We start from the raw sequence: 18,583 nt of genomic DNA on the forward strand, positions 1-18,583 counted from the left end.
TTAAGAGAACAAAAAGTCCTGTGTGGATTTACACTAGGGGTGACAAATGTTCTGAATCAATCACAGCTGGGAATCCAGGGGAGGGGAGGCTGGTAACACCGCTAAAGGGGAACGGGGGGATAAAGAGAGTTTGTGTCCCAAATTGCACTCTATTCCCTACATGGTGCACTACTTTTGACCAGAGGGACCTTGTCAAAAATAGTGTGTGGGGAATAGGGTATCGTTTGGGACTCAGACTCTGAGACTATTAACCGGACTCTAGCCCTGGTTTAGTGGCCGTCGACATATACATCTCCCCTGGGACAGACACTCTGAAGAGCCAATCTCTAAGGGGCAGGCTAGCTAGCTGCTTCCTCTACTCGGTAGGAGAGTGTGTGTGTGTGTGTGTGTGTGTGTGTGTGTGTGTGTGTGTGTGTGTGTGTGTGTGTGTGTGTGTGTGTGTGTGTGTGTGTGTGTGTGTGTGTGTGTGTGTGTGTGTGTGTGTGTGTGTGTGTGTGTGTGTGTGTGTGTGTGTGTGTGTGAGAGAGAGATGTGTGTGTCTGTGTGTCCGTCTGTGTGTTCAGACGCTTCGCTGTTAGCCGCACTTCACAGTGTCAGCAGGTGACAGTGCTGATAGCGCTCTGCCAGCTAACTGTGTCCTCTGGCTAACAACAGTCAAGGCAAGGGACACTCCAGGGAAACATGTATTGAGGGGAGAAAAAACATGATTGTACTAATCGAACGGAGGAGTTGACCTCTAAATAGACTTGATTCTACCATTAAAGGGAAGTCCTCGGGTCACTTGCAGAGATAAAAAAAACAAGTAATGTTTCCCTCATACTTCTCAATAATAACTGAATTTCTATCGAAATAATAACTGACTGTAGATCTGTCATTTGTAAATAAAATAGTTTTGTTAATGAAAGAGGTTGAGGTAAGTACATCCTCCTGTTAAAATGTACAGTTTGAGGTAAGAGGTTGAGGTAAGTACATCCTCCTGTTAAAACGTACAGTTTGAGGTAAGATGTTGAGGCAAGTACATCCTCCTGTTAAAACGTACAGTTTGAGGTAAGATGTTGAGGCAAGTACATCCTCCTGTTAAAACGTACAGTTTGAGGTAAGAGGTTGAGGTAAGTACATCCTCCTGTTAAAACGTACAGTTTGAGGTAAGAGGTTGAGGTAAGTACATCCTCCTGTTAAAACATACAGTTTGAGGTAAGAGGTTGAGGTAAGTACATCCTCCTGTTAAAATGTACAGTTTGAGGTAAGAGGTTGAGGTAAGTACATCCTCCTGTTAAAACGTACAGTTTGAGGTAAGAGGTTGAGGTAAGTACATCCTCCTGTTAAAACGTACCGTTTGAGGTAAGAGATTGAGGTAAGTACATCCTCCTGTTAAAACGTACAGTTTGAGGTAAGAGGTTGAGGTAAGTACATCCTCCTGTTAAAACGTACAGTTTGAGGTAAGAGGTTGAGGTAAGTACATCCTCCTGTTAAAACATACAGTTTGAGGTAAGAGGTTGAAGTAAGTACATCGTCCTGTTAAAACGTACAGTTTGAGGTAAGTTCAAGTCTTTACTCAAGTTCACGTGTTTACTCCTTCCAGCCTCTGCTTTTTGGGAGCATATGTTTGTGTGCATGTGAGTGTACATACACGCACGAGTGTGTGTGTGTGTGTGTGTATGAGCATGTGCACCTCTGTGTGAAGGTCAGGTGCCTCGCGCCAGCCTGCTAAGTATTGCCCACCACCCCTACGTACCCTCCATACCCGGGAATGGCCAGGCAAGTGTCCAGACGCTCTCACCCACCCCCAGCCTGGCAGTCTCTCCCTGGAACTGGGAGGTTGGCATCAACCCCTGGCTGTGCCAGGCTCCAGCCTAATGAGGGGGACATTAGAGTGCTAGAGTGCATGGGCCTAGCCATCCATGCTAGAGAGAAGGAAGAGGGAAAGTGATTGAGAGATTGAGAGAAAGAAATAAAGGGTGAGAGATATGAGAGAGAGAGAAATAAATAAAGGGTGAGAGCAAGAGAGAGAGAGAGAGAGAGAGAGAGTGAGCAAGAGAGAGAAATAAATAAAGGGTGAGAGCGAGAGAGAGAGAGAGAGAGCGAGAGAGAGAAATAAATAAAGGGTGAGAGCGAGAGAGAGAGAGAGAGAGCGAGAGAGAGAAATAAATAAATAGAGAGCGAGCGAGCGAGAGAGAGAGAGAGAGAGAGAGAGAGAGAGAGAGAGAGAGAGAGAGAGAGAAAGAAGGAGACAGAGAGAGGGACAAACCCTGTCTGCAGCTGGAAGATGAGAGAAAGGGGCAGAGAGAGCATGAGCAGGGTGACATATGGATGCTTGAGTTCCTGCAGACCCCCCCCCCCCCCTTCCCTCTCTGCCATTACCCCTCAGGGCCGATGGTGGAGAGGGGTCCAGCCAGCAGGGTAACGATGGTAGGTTTATAAGGCGCTTAGCCCCGACTGTGGAGCCTGTGGTGCAGCTACTGTGACAGAGCGAGAAAGATGGTGGTGGAGAGGAGAGGCTGGAGGCCCAGGCAACCAGCTGCTTCTGCGGGTTGAGCAAAGGACTCGGAGCCCCTCTGAGAGCCAGAGGGAGGACTAGTGTCACCACTGCCGGGACAAACACACCACATGGGGTTTGTCGATAATTGCAGTCATCCCACACCGCTCTCATCCACCAATCCCCATTCATTACCAGTTGTTTATAACCATCGCAAAATAATAGAGGGGAAATAATTCAAAATTACAGGGGACAAACATGTAATTACCATTCAGATTTCTCTCTCTTTCTGTCTCTCTTTCTCTCTCTCTCTCTGTCTGTCTCTCTGTCTGTCACTCTCTCTCTCTCTTTCTGTCTCTCTCTCTGTCTCTCTCTCTTTGCCAGATGAGGATTGAGGCGCAGAGAGAGCGACCGAGAGAGAGAGCGAGCGAGAGAGAGGCTTTAATTAATTATTCAGGGCTGTTTAGTACCACTCTGATGCGACTGCGTCAGAGGGGCAGTATGTCGAGTCACAGTCCCCGGCCCCTAATTAAGATTAAGACCACTTGTCACATTGCATGCACACACACACACACACACACACACACACACACACACACACACACACACACACACACACACACACACACACACACACACACACACACACACACACACACACACACACACACACACACACACACTGCCAGGACCTTAGCTTTTTAATAACAACAGGGGGAGTGGACAATGCTGCTCCATCGTGATGACAATACACACTTGTGCACAAAAACACACGTACACACACACACAACATCCAACAGAGGGACATGTTGCCTTTGCGCCATTGTCCTAACATCCTAGCAGCTTGGCATCACACCACGCATCCCAGGGAGATAGAGGACTGTGTGAGTAAGAAGGGCGTTCATCGAGGCAGGGCCACCACCTGCGCTCCTATAAAGCACCATTACATGCATACAGGGTAATTACCCTGGCAGGCACAATGCAAACAGGGATTATCACTGTGTGACTGAGTCTCTATCGACTTACCCTCTTGCCGCTCAGAGATCATAATGAGACATACTGTACTGGAAGGCTACGCGACTCCCAAATGGCAACCTATTGCCTATATAGTCCCGCGGCTGAAACGAGTTGACGATCCCTGGCCTACGGTGATATTGACATGATCACTTTAGTGAGTTACTGGTGTCCTCGTATTATCCACATTGACTACCACTCTAGGAGACAACCAGTGTTGTGCAGCTCTATGGGACGTATTAGTCAACATGCAATAAGGAAGAGACTGGTGTGTGTGTGTGTGTGTGTGTGTGTGTGTGTGTGTGTGTGTGTGTGTGTGTGTGTGTGTGTGTGTGTGTGTGTGTGTGTGTGTGTGTGTGTGTGTGCTTGTTCGTGGAACTGCTCTGCGCGGCAGATAGATAGATACTGTAGATAGATAGATAGATATCAATTGCAACGATACAGTGTGTACTGTGCTGTTAGCACAACAATACATGTGATAGCAAGCACACGCACGCACAGACACACACAAGGTGACTCACACACCTCCAGAGAGTTACTGACATGCAGGATATATCTGCACAAACGTGCGAGGAGGCTCGTTCCTTCGCTCCTTTCAAGGCGATATATATATACAGTGGGGAGAACAAGTATTTGATACACTGACGATTTTGCAGGTTTTCCTACTTACAAAGCATGTAGAGGTCTGTAATTTTTATCATAGGTACACTTCAACTGTGAGAGAAGGAATCTAAAAGAAAAATCCAGAAAATCACATTGTATGATTTTTAAGTAATTAATTTGCATTTTATTACATGACATAAGTATTTGATACATCAGAAAAGCAGAACTGAATATTTGGTACAGAAACCTTAGTTTGCAATTACAGAGATCATACGTTTCCTGTAGTTCTTGACCAGGTTTGCACACACTGCAGCAGGGATTTTGGCCCACTCCTCCATACAGACCTTCTCCAGATCCTTCAGGTTTCGGGGCTGTCGCTGGGCAATACGGACTTTCGGCTCCCTCCAAAGATTTTCTATTGGGTTCAGGTCTGGAGACTGGCTAGGCCACTCCAGGACCTTGAGATGCTTCTTACGGAGCCACTCCTTAGTTGCCCTGGCTGTGTGTTTCGGGTCGTTGTCATGCTGGAAGACCCAGCCACGACCCATCTTCAATGCTCTTACTGAGGGAAGGAGGTTGTTGGTCAAGATCTCGCGATACATGGCCCCATCCATCCTCCCCTCAATACGGTGCAGTCGTCCTGTCCCTTTTGCAGAAAAGCATCCCCAAAGAATGATGTTTCCACCTCCATGCTTCACGGTTGGGATGGTGTTCTTGGGGTTGTACTCATCCTTCTATTCCTCCAAACACGGCGAGTGGAGTTTAGAGCAAAAAGCTCTATTTTTGTCTCATCAGACCACATGACCTTCTCCCATTCCTCCTCTGGATCATCCAGATGGTCATTGGCAAACTTCAGATGGGCCTGGACATGCGCTGGCTTGAGCAGGGGGACCTTGCGTGCGCTGCAGGATTTTAATCCATGACGGCGTAGTGTGTTACTAATGGTTTTCTTTGAGACTGTGGTCCCAGCTCTCTTCAGGTCATTGACCAGGTCCTGCCGTGTAGTTCTGGGCTGATCCCTCACATTCCTCATGATCATTGATGCCCCACGAGGTGAGATCTTGCATGGAGCCCCAGACCGAGGGTGATTGACCGTCATCTTGAACTTCTTCCATTTTCTAATAATTGTGCCAACAGTTGTTGCCTTCTCACCAAGCTGCTTGCCTATTGTCCTGTAGCCCATCCCAGCCTTGTACAGGTCTACAATTTATCCCTGATGTCCTTACACAGCTCTCTGGTCTTGGCCATTGTGGAGAGGTTGGAGTCTGTTTGATTGAGTGTGTGGACAGGTGTCTTTTATACAGGTAACGAGTTCAAACAGGTGCAGTTAATACAGGTAATGAGTGGAGAACAGGAGGGCTTCTTAAAGAAAAACTAACAGGTCTGTGAGAGCCGGAATTCTTACTGGTTGGTAGGTGATCAAATACTTATGTCATGCAATAAAATGCAAATTAATTACTTAAAAATCATACAATGTGATTTTCTGGATTTTTGTTTTAGATTCCGTCTCTCACAGTTGAAGTGTACCTATGATAAAAATGACAGACCTCTACATGCTTTGTAAGTAGGAAAACCTGCAAAATCGGCAGTGTATCAAATACTTGTTCTCCCCACTGTATATACATGCATAATTGAAAACCAGGTGCATACAGGGGATCCCTTAACCATTTGACTATGAATATAGTTCTCATTCCATTATCCGCCTTTTCAATTTCTATCTGCTTAGCGATAACACGTTTTTTATTCCCCCGATAGGATACATGGCGGCGGTGGGCACCGGTCGCTCCTCCGCTAGACATTGCCTCCGTCGCGTCACTTTCCCTCCCACCGGAGGAAGGAAGAAGAGTCGCGTTCCTATGACAGGTGTCCCCCTACAGTGGCTGCCTGAGTCAGGATTTATAGAAACACACTTTATCACTCAAAGGAAATCAGCGTGCTCATTTCCCCTAGCCTGGTCCCAGGTCTGTTTGTGCGGTCTTGGCATGGTCCTACGGTCATTGGCATGACAGCACAAACAGTTCTGGGACCAGCTATGCTATGCCCTTACAATGGCAAGAGGTTTTAAGTCGTCGAAAGGAAACCAAACTAATTCTGCTTCTGTTTGGCAAGGCAGCACCAACAGATAGGCCCAGGCTACGTGTACACGGGTATGCCTCTACAACGCAGAGAGGTTAACTCGTACAAAGGAAACTAATTCGGAATCTTTTTCAATAAATTGTCTTTAACGTAAGAAACGAGGATGAATAGGCCCTGTTTAATCTGTAACTCAGTCCAATTTGCCTGCTTGTCTGTCCAGATTAAAGCTTTAACTAATCACCCGGGAGCCCTAAAATGTTGGACCTGTTAAGTACCCGCCCGACACATTATCCCTTACCTCAATAATTATTTGAACACGCACCATTTTAATTGGGGGAGTCATAAAGCTGAAAATCAACTGAATATTCAACGCCCGAATATGGAAATCATGGAAATGATCAAAAAGACAGAGTATCAAACACAAAGTGGGAGGCCGGTATTGATGTTCACTGTGGTTGGTGTCCCTCCGCTGTGGCTCTCTCAAGTCAAGGACAGTGGAGCCGATACGATGGGCGTTTAAGTATGGTGACGCATTCCGAATGCCTCAATAAAACTGAGTTCCTACACAGTGTGCTACTTTTGACCAGGAGCCCAATGGTGCCCTATGGTCTGTGGACAAAAGTAGTGCACTATTGAACAGGGTGCCGTTTAGGACGCGGAGTGATGCTACTCCACTAGAAGGGCCCGGAGGTAAAACCACAGGATTAGCGGTGTCAGACGAGCGGATCTTTAAAATCACGTCGATGCTCATCTGAGGGCCTGGAGAGTGAAGGACTTGAGCGCCACTCGCCGATCGAGCTAGTAGACCTGCAGGAGAATCTCCAGGCAACTGTGGTGCTTGTGGGGGGAGCACAACGTGAAAGGAATGAGGAGTACAACTATCTGAACATCAAATACTCAAGGTCAGTTGGACACAATGAATATGATAGTGGAAGCCACTTAGGAGGTGCTTCTGTCCAAAGCGACTTACATGTAGCTACAGTACAGCGAGGTCAGACATTGTAGCATTGTGTATGTGTTCCCTGCGGGAACTGAACCCGGCGACCTTGGTGCAGCAACCAACTGAGCCACAGAGGATTAAGGCCACCATGCCTGTGTAAAACGAGTCATTGACAAAGGGTCACTGGGCTTTGGTAAAAGTTTCTTTCCCACTATCTTCAATTGGTGTTACACTCTAATAATTCCCTAAAGGAGACTGTTGCGCTTCCATGTGAAATAAGTCATTAAAATCAGTCATTGGGCTTGAGAAAAGTTACTCTCCCAATATATTTAATTGGTGTTACACTCTAATAATTCCCTAAACGCCGCAAAAGGAGACTGTCATCTGGGCACAGGCAGTGCAAGCCAGGCAGGCAGCATCCCCCAGTTAAGATGTCACTGGGTATTTAACCACCCCGGCTGTGTGTTCGAAACAGAAGTCTAAGGATAGAGGGAGAAAAAGAGAAAAGAGTTGCCAGCAGACTTGGCAAGAGGATGGAAGGGAAGGATCATTTTCATGAGTTCTAATTTAACTACCGTGGCCCCGAAGGCTCCGTATTATCGCCAGCCAAGAATCGCTTTAGACCGCTTTAGTCTGTTGCAGCCTTATGGCATCCGAGGGCCAAGAGTGAGAGATCAGGAACGCATACAATGTATGGATACATAGACGTACAGAGACATACACCCACACTACGGCTGTTTAACAGTCAAGGCATTACGAGGTCTGAGAACATCTGAGCAGAAACCAGAAAGGGATAAAGAGGGAATAAGACGAGAGATGTGGAACTAACATGATGAGAGCATAATGCGCGTGTGCGACGCGGAGTCAGACAATGTCAAGGCAGAAATAGAGGATGTATCGTTGGCAAGGGAAAGCACACTAAAGCATACAATGGAGACGCCTTCCATCCACATCTCTGGTGTATTATCGGAGGCGAATCAGAGGGAAAACAAGTAGGGAGACGGGAGGCGGAAATATCACAAGCATAGTCTAGAATCACAGAACGCGTATCATTTTAGGAAACTGAACAGGCAGCTGGAGGGTGCTTGTCTCTGATCCCAGGTACAAAACATTGCTGTTGTGTTCTTGAGCGAGACACTTAAGTCCAAATTGCTCTCCATCGAGGAGTGCTGCTCTGTGGCTGACCCTGTGCCTATCTACATGATGTGTAAGGATGTAGCTGACATTTTCATTCTAACCAGACAGTCATTATTCCATTCTATTCCTCTCTCTTTATTGTCCATGCAGTAGACTGGAAAGAACCTTTATCACACTTGGACAACTACATATGGCATCTGTAGGTGGAACTATTCCCCTGGTCGTTGCTGTAAATTATACTGTTTTCTCAGTCAGCCACCAGTGCTGGCCATAACCCAAAGCACTGCCCTACTTTCTTTACTGATTTCTGTAAACTATTGTCTATTGTCCTTGAGAACTATGATAGACTCATTGTGTTGGGCGATTTTAATATTCATGTTGACAAAGAGACTGACTCCAAGGCCATTGAATTGATGAATCTTTTGAGCTCTACGGACTTTATCCAACATGGTACCGGGCCCATCCATAATCGCGGTCATACTCTTGACCTGGTTATTACCAAGAGGCTTTCTTTTGACATATCCTCTATTGTTGATAGCGTTTTATCTGATCACCACTGTGGATGTTTTACTGCCTTGTTGCCCATAGCACAGGGCAATACTGAACGCATAATTAAGAAAGGCTATCTCACCTCTGAAGTTGCTAGAGATTTTATTGAGTGTATGAACTATACTCCACCACCTATTCTGCCTTACTCTTGTGACGATTTGGTTGAGGATTTTAATAACAAATGAAGGGCAACCATCGATGCCATGGCTCCAGTGAAGTTGAGAAAGGCCACATCCAAACAGAGAGGCCCTTGGATGAGTGAGGAAACAAATACATTTAAGATGAATTGCAGAGCGGAAGTGGAGACAGTCAAAGCTGCAGGTCCATTATGATATTCTGAGAGAGCAACTTGGCATATATAACAAGGCAAGTAGAAATGCCAGACGGGCTCATTTCTCTAACTTGATCACTGATAATCCGATGAATTAGAGGGTGCTCTTCTCCACCATTGATGGCCTGAGAAATCCTACCCTCGCGGACCTATGTGAACTTTCTCCAACATCTAAATGTGATGAGTTTGTGGCATATTTCAGAGATAAGGTAACCAACATTATGCTGGGTATCAGTCAAGCAAGACCTGATGAGAAGTGTGATGATATGTGCCCTAGCCTACCACGCAAAGGCACTATGGTTGACACAGACATGCTGAGGAAAGTGATGAAACAACTTAAGCCTTCTACCTGCCTTCTCGATCCTATCCCCACCACCTTCTTCAAAACACTTTTTATTTGCCTATCTGCACTAAAATCTACTATGGTGAAACCCCCTCTGAAGAAAAGTCATCTAGATTATTCAGCTGCTAGCAATCTTCGGCCAATCTCCAGCCTTCCATTCTTAAGCAAAATACTTTCGAAATTGGTTTTCAAACAGCAAAATGATTTTTTAAGTGCCAATTGCATTTTTGAAAAATTCCAATCTGGTTTTCGGGGCCACCACAGCACAGATACCGCCTTAGTTAGTTGTTTTTATTTTTGTATTTTTTCTTCCTGTAATGCACATTGTGTTGCATTCCATGTCTGAAATGTGCTGTATAAATAAAGCTTGATTTGATTTGAATAAGGGTTAAATACCCCCCCCCCCCAAAAAAAAAAAAACTAGAGTAAACTAATCAGCATAAATAACTTCCTAGCTCTTACTCCCATGGGCCAATGAAAACAGGGCACACAAAGAAGAAATACAGAAAGAGCCTATGTCTGTGTGCTAGTCTACCCGACAAAGCGAGGCTTGTTTCTTGTTTGTGCTGTCCGTCTTAGTTTCCTTGGGACATCATCATCATCACCATCACCATCTCTGTCCCTGGCATGAGTGTTCCCTCCAGTCCCTAGGGTCCAGCTCTAGTCATGGTTACTTATTATCGTTCACATGGGAGAGCAGCACAGCAGTGACCCACTGACTCCAAGCTTCCAGATAATGAGGAGGAATAATAGGGCCATAACGCATAGCTAGGCTGTCCCAAATGGCACCCTATTCCCTATATATAGGCCCTGCTCGAAAGCGGTGCACCATATGAGGAATAGGGTGCCGTTTGTTATGCACACACTGCCTTAGAGACTTGTTTCTGGAACTAATCCATTGGGAGTGAAAATAGTAGAGTGTGCATAACTCTGAGCATATAAAATGATGAAAGCCTTCTGGTCCAAATTGCAACTTGGTATCTGCAGGGGCGTAACGAGCACCAATCTTTTGATTGACGCCAATGCAGTGTGACTGGAGCAAACGTCTGAGAAATGTATACAGATTTAAAGTTAGGATTCTGGCCTAAATGTGCTTTATGGTTAGAAGCCTGAGTTGTTCCTGTATACCTGACCCCACTCTCTCGAGAAAAAAAAGTGATATCTAGAGCCTAGACGGGTACTTCGGATGTCCCCATAGGAAAACCTTTTGAAGAACACTTTTTGGTTCCAGGTAGAACCTTTTGGGGATCAATGTAGAACCTTTACCACAGAGGGATTTACATGGAACCCAAAAGGGTTCTACCTGGATCCAAAAAGGGTGCGCCTATGGCGACAGCCGAAGAACCCTTTTGGAACCCTTTTATCTAAGAGTGCAGAAAGAAGTAAGTAGGTAAACCTTTTCCGAACCAGAGAGGTAGGAACCTACTGTTGAAGTCAGAAGTTTACATACACGTAGTTTGGAGTCATTCAAATTTGTTTTTCAACCACTCCACACATTTCTTGTTAACAAACTATAGTTTTGGCAAGTCTAATTTGTGCATGACAAAAATAATTTTTCCAACAATTGTTTACAGACAATTGTAAATTAGAATTTACAGTATCACAATTCCAGTGGGTCATAGGTTTACATACACTAAGTTGACTGTGCCTTTAAACAGCTTAGAAAATTACAGAAAATGATGTCATGGCTTTAGAAGCTTCTGATAGGCTAATTGACATCATTTGAGTCAATTGGAGGTGTACCTGTGGATGTATTTCAAGGCCTACCTTCAAACTCAGAGCCTCTTTGCTTGACATCATGGGAAAATCTAAAGAAATCAGCCAAGACCTCAGAAAAAAAATTGTAGACCTCCACATATCTGGTTCATACTTGGGTACAATTTCCAAACGCCTGAAGGTACCACGTTCATCTGTACAAACAATAGTACGCAAGTATAAACACCATGGGACCCACCCCCCCAAAAGAAAAAAAAAAAAAAGAAAAAAAAAAGCTGACAGGCATTTTTCTACAAGAATCAAGAGGGGACTTTGTCCAATAAAAACCAAGAAAAAAAAATAAAAAATAAAATAAAAATAAAAAACACCATGGGACCCCACAGCCGTCATACTGCTCAGGAAGGAGATGCGTTCTGTCTCCTAGAGATGAACGTACTTTGGGGGGAAAAGTGCAAATCAATCCCAGAACAACAGCAAAGGACCTTGTGAAGATGCAGGAGGAAACAGGTACAAAAGTATCTATATCCACAGTAAAACGAGTCCTGTATCGACATAAACTGAAAGGCCGCTCAGCAAGGAAGAAGCCACTGCTTCAAAACTGCCATTAAAAAAGACAGACTACGGTTTGCAACTGCACATGGGGACAAAGATCATACTTTTTGGAGAAATGTCCTCTGGTCTGATGAAACAAAAATAGAACTGTTTGGCCATAATGACCATCGTTATGTTAGGAGGACAAAGGGGGACACTTGCAAGCCGAAGAACACCATCCCAACCGTGAAGCACGGGGGTGGCAGCATCATGTTGTGGGGGTGCTTTGCTGCAGGTGGTACTGGTGCACTTCACAAAATAGATGGCATCATGAGGATGGAAAATTATGTGGATATAATGAAGCAACATCTCAAGACATCAGTCAGGAAGTTAAAGCTTGGTCGCACATGGGTCTTCCAAATGGACAATGACCCCAAGCATACTTCCAAAGTTGTGACAAAATGTCTTAAGGACAACAAAGTCCAGGTATTGGAGTGTCCATCACAAAGCCCTGACCTCAATCCTATAGCAAATTTGTGGGCAGAACTGAAAAGGAGTGTGCGAGCAAGGAGGCTTACAAACCTGACTCAGTTACACCAGCTCTGTCAGGAGGAATGGGCTAAAATTCACCCAACGTATTGTGGGAAGCTTGTGGAAGGCTCCCCAAAACGTTTGACCCAAGTTAAACAATTTAAAGGCAATGCTACCAAATACTAATTGAGTGTATGTGAACTTCTGACCCACTGGGAATGTGATGAAAGAATAAAAGCTGAAATAAATCATTCTCTCTACTATTATTCTGACATTTCACATTCTTAAAATAAAGTGGTGATCCTAACTGACCTAAAACAGGGAAATTTTACTAGGATTAAATGTCAGGAATTGTGAAAAACTGAGTTTAAATGTATTTGGCTAAGGTGTATGTAAACTTCCGACTTCTGTATCTCCTGATTCTGTAGCATGAGGCAGTACACCCCCTAGACTGGACGCTAGTCTGCCACAGGGCCTTAACCCAAATTACTCTAAAAATGGCAACCAATGCATCTCTGCTTGGCACTCAGAATTAAGGAGATGGATTGGGTCCCATTTTTAGAGTCTTTGGTATGACTCAACTGGGAATTGAACCCTGAACCTTCCAATATCAGAGTGGACACTCTAACCACAAGTCAACTGAGTTGGCTCGGTTTCCAATGGTACTGTCACATAACTGCTGTCACCTGAACAAGCCTGCATTACGCATGCATTGTGGGAAGAGGATTATTCAGAGGACATACACACACACACACACACACACACACACACACACACACACACACACACACACACACACACACACACACACACACACACACACACACACACACACACACACACACACACACACACACACACACACACACACACACACACAGCTGTTTCCCCATCTTTATGTGTGTGTTTAGTAAGTGCCTCAGCCACACACACACACTCTCCTCGCCCCCCCGATGGAGCATCCATCCCTCTGTTTACCTCTCTATCCCTCCCTGCATCAGTCTCTCTCTCTCTTTTTCTCTCCTTTTCAACTGTAGATGAATAAATCAGGCCTGCTACAGCTGAATACATGTGGGATGTTATCTCCTGCCAAACACACACAAAATAATGTCCAGATAGCTTAAGTAGACTTTCCCGCAACAGTCAGCGGCTGAAAAGAAAACACAAGATATGAGCAAAAATAATAGAGAAATATAGGACAAAACAGCGAGAGGAGAGAGGATCGGAGCCAGGCAAAGTCAGGGCTGGGTGTGTTTTTCTTCCCCCAGTACAGAGGACTGCACATTTTGTTTCCCGTTAGTAGGAAACACGGTGTTTTGCCTCTGCCTTCAATGCAAACCCTGAGCGAAGGAGCTTAGTGACATGGAGATAGGAATTTGAGCTTGGCCGTTTGTAATCTGTCCTGTTTTGGTTTTGTCTCAAATCCCTGGGCAGTGAGCCGGCAGACGTATCCACCGTGAGCAGAGGATACGCCACCCTATGCCAGGACTACAAGCTGTGTGTGTGTGTGTGTGTGTGTGTGTGTGTGTGTGTGTGTGTGTGTGTGTGTGTGTGTGTGTGTGTGTGTGTGTGTGTGTGTGTGTGTGTGTGTGTGTGTGTGTGTGTGTGTGTGTGTGTGTGTGTGTGTGTGTGAAGTATGTCTGTTTGTTGAAACCCGGCGTCAAAACTTTTCAAAGTAGCTTTGGACGAGCGGCCAAAACCAGCTGTATTTGCCGTGAGCAGGACGCCACAACACTGTCTCCTCTCCATCTCACTGTGTGTGTCTCACTGAAACTCTCTGTACCTGCTCCCTGCCTGCCAAACGCCTGATCTGAGAACAGTGTTTAGAGTTTAGCCAAAGCCATGGGTCTCAACTTAACTATCATCCTGGCTCAGTGTGTGTGACTATGTGTGTGTGACTATGTGTGTGTGTGTGTGTGTGGGCGGATGCACCTGGAGTGTGGAAGGAACAACCTTGACTTCAAGGATGGCTAATTGAGGGAGACGATTCTCTCTATGCGCCCACCCTCCTACTGGAAAACCTGCTCTCCCAAGCACTTTGTGCAGGGAAGGAAGAGACGGAATGAAGTGGGGAAAACGCTGTATAGGATCTGAGTCTGTACTTCTATTTTTTCTTGCTGAGGGACAATGTGGCCCGAATGTGGGAACAAGTCAAGACTGAGCAGAACAAGGGAGAGGTTCCCCAATGTCCGAGTCAATGTCTATGCTTTGCTATGTCGCTATGCTTTGCTATGTTATGCTATGCAATGCTATGATATGCTTTGCAATGCTATGATATGCTATGTTATGCTATGCAATGCTATGCTATGCTACGCTTAGCTATGTTATGCTATGCAATGCTATGCTTTGCAACGCTACGCTTAGCTATGTTATGCTATGCAATGCTATGATATGCTTTGCAATGCTACGCTTAGCTATGTTATGCTATGCTAGGATTTGCTTTGCAACGCTACGCTTAGCTTCGTTATGCTATGCTAACTTGAGGGAAATAACAGTGCTCTGTCTCTTACGCACCTGCTGCGCTAGACAGCCTTCAATGCATGGTACTATGTGACACGACGCGCCGGTTAGAAATGTGATCCGTAGACGTTAGGAATGAAGTTTAAAGGTATCCTTCAAGCATGGTGTTACCACTGCAACTGTGACGTCGGGAACTGCTTCTCCCAGTTCACGGACAACTCATAGCTAACACTAACAGCGTCCGGTAACGCATCGCGAGAGCCGCGAGAGTCCACAGGTAGCCTGGGCTGAACACCGGTGTTCCGCAGAGAGAGAGAGAGACCGTCGATTGAGCATCATGGATCCAGACAATACAGAAGGTTGAGAGGGATCAGTACGGATCTATATTGGCGGGATCTATGTCGACTGACTGTGTACTGATGGTCCCGTGGTTATGCTGTGCGCTTACCACACTCTTACCTGGCTGATTAACATTATTGTCTCTCTCACACGCGCACACACACAGACACACGCTAATTACCTGACGAGCCGCGGGGCAACAACCAACACTACTCTATCTCCTCTGGTCATGTCTCATTACTCATCAGCTGGGCTACTGCCTCTTCATATTGCTGCCGTCTGACAGGTGCATTTGTCTGAGGAGAATGAGATAAACTGACTGGTGTGTGTGTGTGTGTGTCGGTGGGGGAGAGTGTGTGTGTGTGTGCGGTGGGGGAGAGTGTGTGTGTGCGCGCTTGTTAGCGCCTCTGTCTACCTTACCGTGGTTATCTACCTGTGTGCTTGTGTGCATGTGAGTGCTCTCGTTTGTTGGCGCGTGTGCAATTTCGTCAGGCCACGTCTCCGATCAGCGGTAATTAAGAGGTGGGTGTCTGCTGGCGGGAGGCCTGGTGGAGGTGGGAATCAGTGGTGGAGTGGAGTTGTATCGAGCCCAGCAGGGTGCCTGTCGATCGGGCCGCCGACGGCCCACTACGTCCTTATCTAGCAGCGCACCTTGGGGATATGGGCTCAGCTGCTGAGTATCGACCGGAGCTGGGCCGACATTTTGTGCCGAGGATAGTATCGAGAATACTTGTTGATCTAGAGAGGGGTCTGTGAGGTGGGGGATGGGGAGTTTGTAAGGGGTGCTTGTGTTGTGTTGAGTTTGTGTGTGTGTGTGTGTGCTTGTGTTCAGTGTGTACAGGTGGTCATGCGTTGTAGGTGTGAACGTGTGTACGCCGTGTTCTGCGTGTGTCTGCATGCACTCACACACAGACACAGACACAGACACACACACACACACAGACACACACACACACCTCTCCACGTATCTCATGTTAACATGTGTTCTAAGGCGCTACAGATCACAGTGATCAGTGGAACGGACATCATTTTCTTCTCTCTCCTGCCAGTTTTCTTCTACAGGCAATAAAGGGTCATTTCAGGTGTTCAGAACAGAACACCCACATGCTCAGGTGCCCAGGCAGCAATGTGAGTCAGAGAGAGGGAGGGCTCATCTTGCTCTGAGGGAAGAGAGGGAGGGAAGAGAGGGAGGGAGGGAGGGAGGGAGGGCAGGGGGAGAGGGAGAGGGAGAGGGAAGGAGAGGAGAGGGAGGTAGAGAGGGAGAGAGACGGAACGGGAAGCAAGAGAGAGAAAAGCAAGATTGAGAGGGGGGGAGGGACGGAGAGAGAGCGAGAGAGAAGGGAAAAAAGGCAAAGTGATAAGAAGAGAGAGTGAGATCAAGGAGGAGAGAAACGGCGAGGACGAAAGAAAACTCGAAAGGAAGAGAGACAGACAGGAGACGGTGAGGATAGTGAAGAGTGCACAGATTGATACAGCAATTACCAGGAAAATATTCCTCAGCATTGGAATACATCTACATACATTAGAGTGCTGCAGCCTCGCTCCTTTGCCACGGTCTCTGCCGGAGAGGGGCACGGCGAGCCTCTCAGACCGTCACGAACGCCGGGCACCCGCACTCCCCTGGAAAAGCCTCTCCACTAAGTATGCTGCTCACTCAGACTTCCTCTGAACTGTTCCTAACTTCCCGTCTGCTCACGCAGAGATGGAGGGATACACATTTTAGTCATTTAGCAGACGCTCTTATCCAGAGCGACTATCCAGTGAGTGGATCCATTTTTCATACTGGTCCCCCGTGGGAATCGAACCCACAACCCTGTCGTTGCAAGCGCCATGCCCCACCAACTGAGCCACACACACACACACACACACACACACACACACACACCTAACTTTGTGGGGACATACAATTCAGTCCCATTCAAAATCCTATTTTCCCTAACCCCTAACCCTAATCCTAACCCGTACTCTTACCCTAACCCTAACCTTAACCCTAACCCTAACTCTAACCCTAACCCAAAAACCTAAACTTTATCCTAACCCTAAACCTAGCTCCTAACCCTAAAACTAACCCTAGCTCCTAACCTTAATATTTAACTTAATTCTAACCCTAACACTAATTTTAACCTTAACCCTAAACCCCCTAGAAATAGCATTTGACCTTGTGGGGACTAACAAAATGTCCCCAGCTGGTCAATTTTTACTTTGTTTACTATTCTTGTAGGGACTTCTGGTCCCCACAAGAATAGTTAAACACGTCCACACACACACACACACACACACACACACACACACACACACACACACACACACACACACACACACACACACACACACACACACACACACACACACACACACACACACACACACACACACACACACACACACACACACACACACACACACACACACACACACACACTTGCTGCCCCTACAAAAACATACAAACACCTCCCTAATCACTTCCCCTTGGTGGGTGTTGGCAACGAGGCACACTCCCTACTGAGTGACAGAGAGTGAGGGGAGGGGATGATGTTGTTACTATTACACACGCACAAACAAGCAAACAAACAAACAAACACACACACACCCTCCTAAGCAGCCCTCTCTCCCTCTTGCCTGACACTGCGTCAAGACATACTACACTGTCACCTTGCCGCGTGGCATTTATGAGGTTCACCATGTCAGGCACCAGTCGCTAATTTGAGAGACGTCTTTTTATCCGCCAATAGACATAATATCACATACACACACTATTGTGACTGGCTGTCCTACACAGACAGAGTGAATCGGATCTCCCCTAAGACCTGTCTTCTTTAACGTGCTGTGTGTATGTGTGTCTGTGTGTGTGTGTCTGTGTCTGTGTCAGTCAGTAACAGACAGTTGCTACAATAGGATTCAATAGGATTCAATAGGCTACGCTAGGCTAGTGCTAGTGCAATCCAGTTATGGAACATAATGGATGTGGATAAAAGGCTAGGTTGCTAGGATCCCTGTAAGCCCTGCATCTATATAGTAAATATGGTATATAGCTACAGGCACCATTATATATATATATATATATATATATTTATATATATATACACCCTGTATAGAGGCTGTTAAGTAGGTAAGTACCTTGTTGATGCTGCACTGAATGCCCCAAACACACACACACGCACACACACACTGACAGATAAAGAACAGCATGGCAGGTAGAAAATAATGTCTCACACCTACACATCAGATAGAAAGTATCTGAACAGAAAACGGCCGGGAGGACGTGAAGATGAAAACAGCAGCAACACACGTCAAATAATCCAGACTGACTTGGATGTCTGCCGCAGGCTTCACGGCACTGCAACGCGCGTACGCAGGAACCTGTGTGTGCGTGTGTGTGTGTGTGTGTGTGTGAGAGAAGTGCCTCTCCAGCCGGCTCAGGGAGGGAGGGAACGAGGGAGGAGAGGAAAGGAATGCTGACTGGGTTCTCTCAGTGAGATAGTATGAGATAGTATCCATCTGCTAGCCACCGGACGAAAGGTCAGGGGTCAACACACG

At 46.2% G+C, this 18,583-nt stretch overlaps 1 protein-coding gene across 2 annotated transcripts in view; it reads right to left on the minus strand.

The window, feature by feature from the left end:
- LOC139578900 (catenin alpha-2-like) overlaps positions 1 to 18,583 on the minus strand; it is a 707,491-nt gene that overhangs the window by 461,580 nt on the left and 227,328 nt on the right. The window lies entirely within an intron of this gene.

This window comes from Salvelinus alpinus, chromosome 6, assembly GCF_045679555.1.
Source record: "Salvelinus alpinus chromosome 6, SLU_Salpinus.1, whole genome shotgun sequence".
In the NCBI taxonomy this organism is placed as follows: Eukaryota; Metazoa; Chordata; class Actinopteri; order Salmoniformes; family Salmonidae; genus Salvelinus; species Salvelinus alpinus.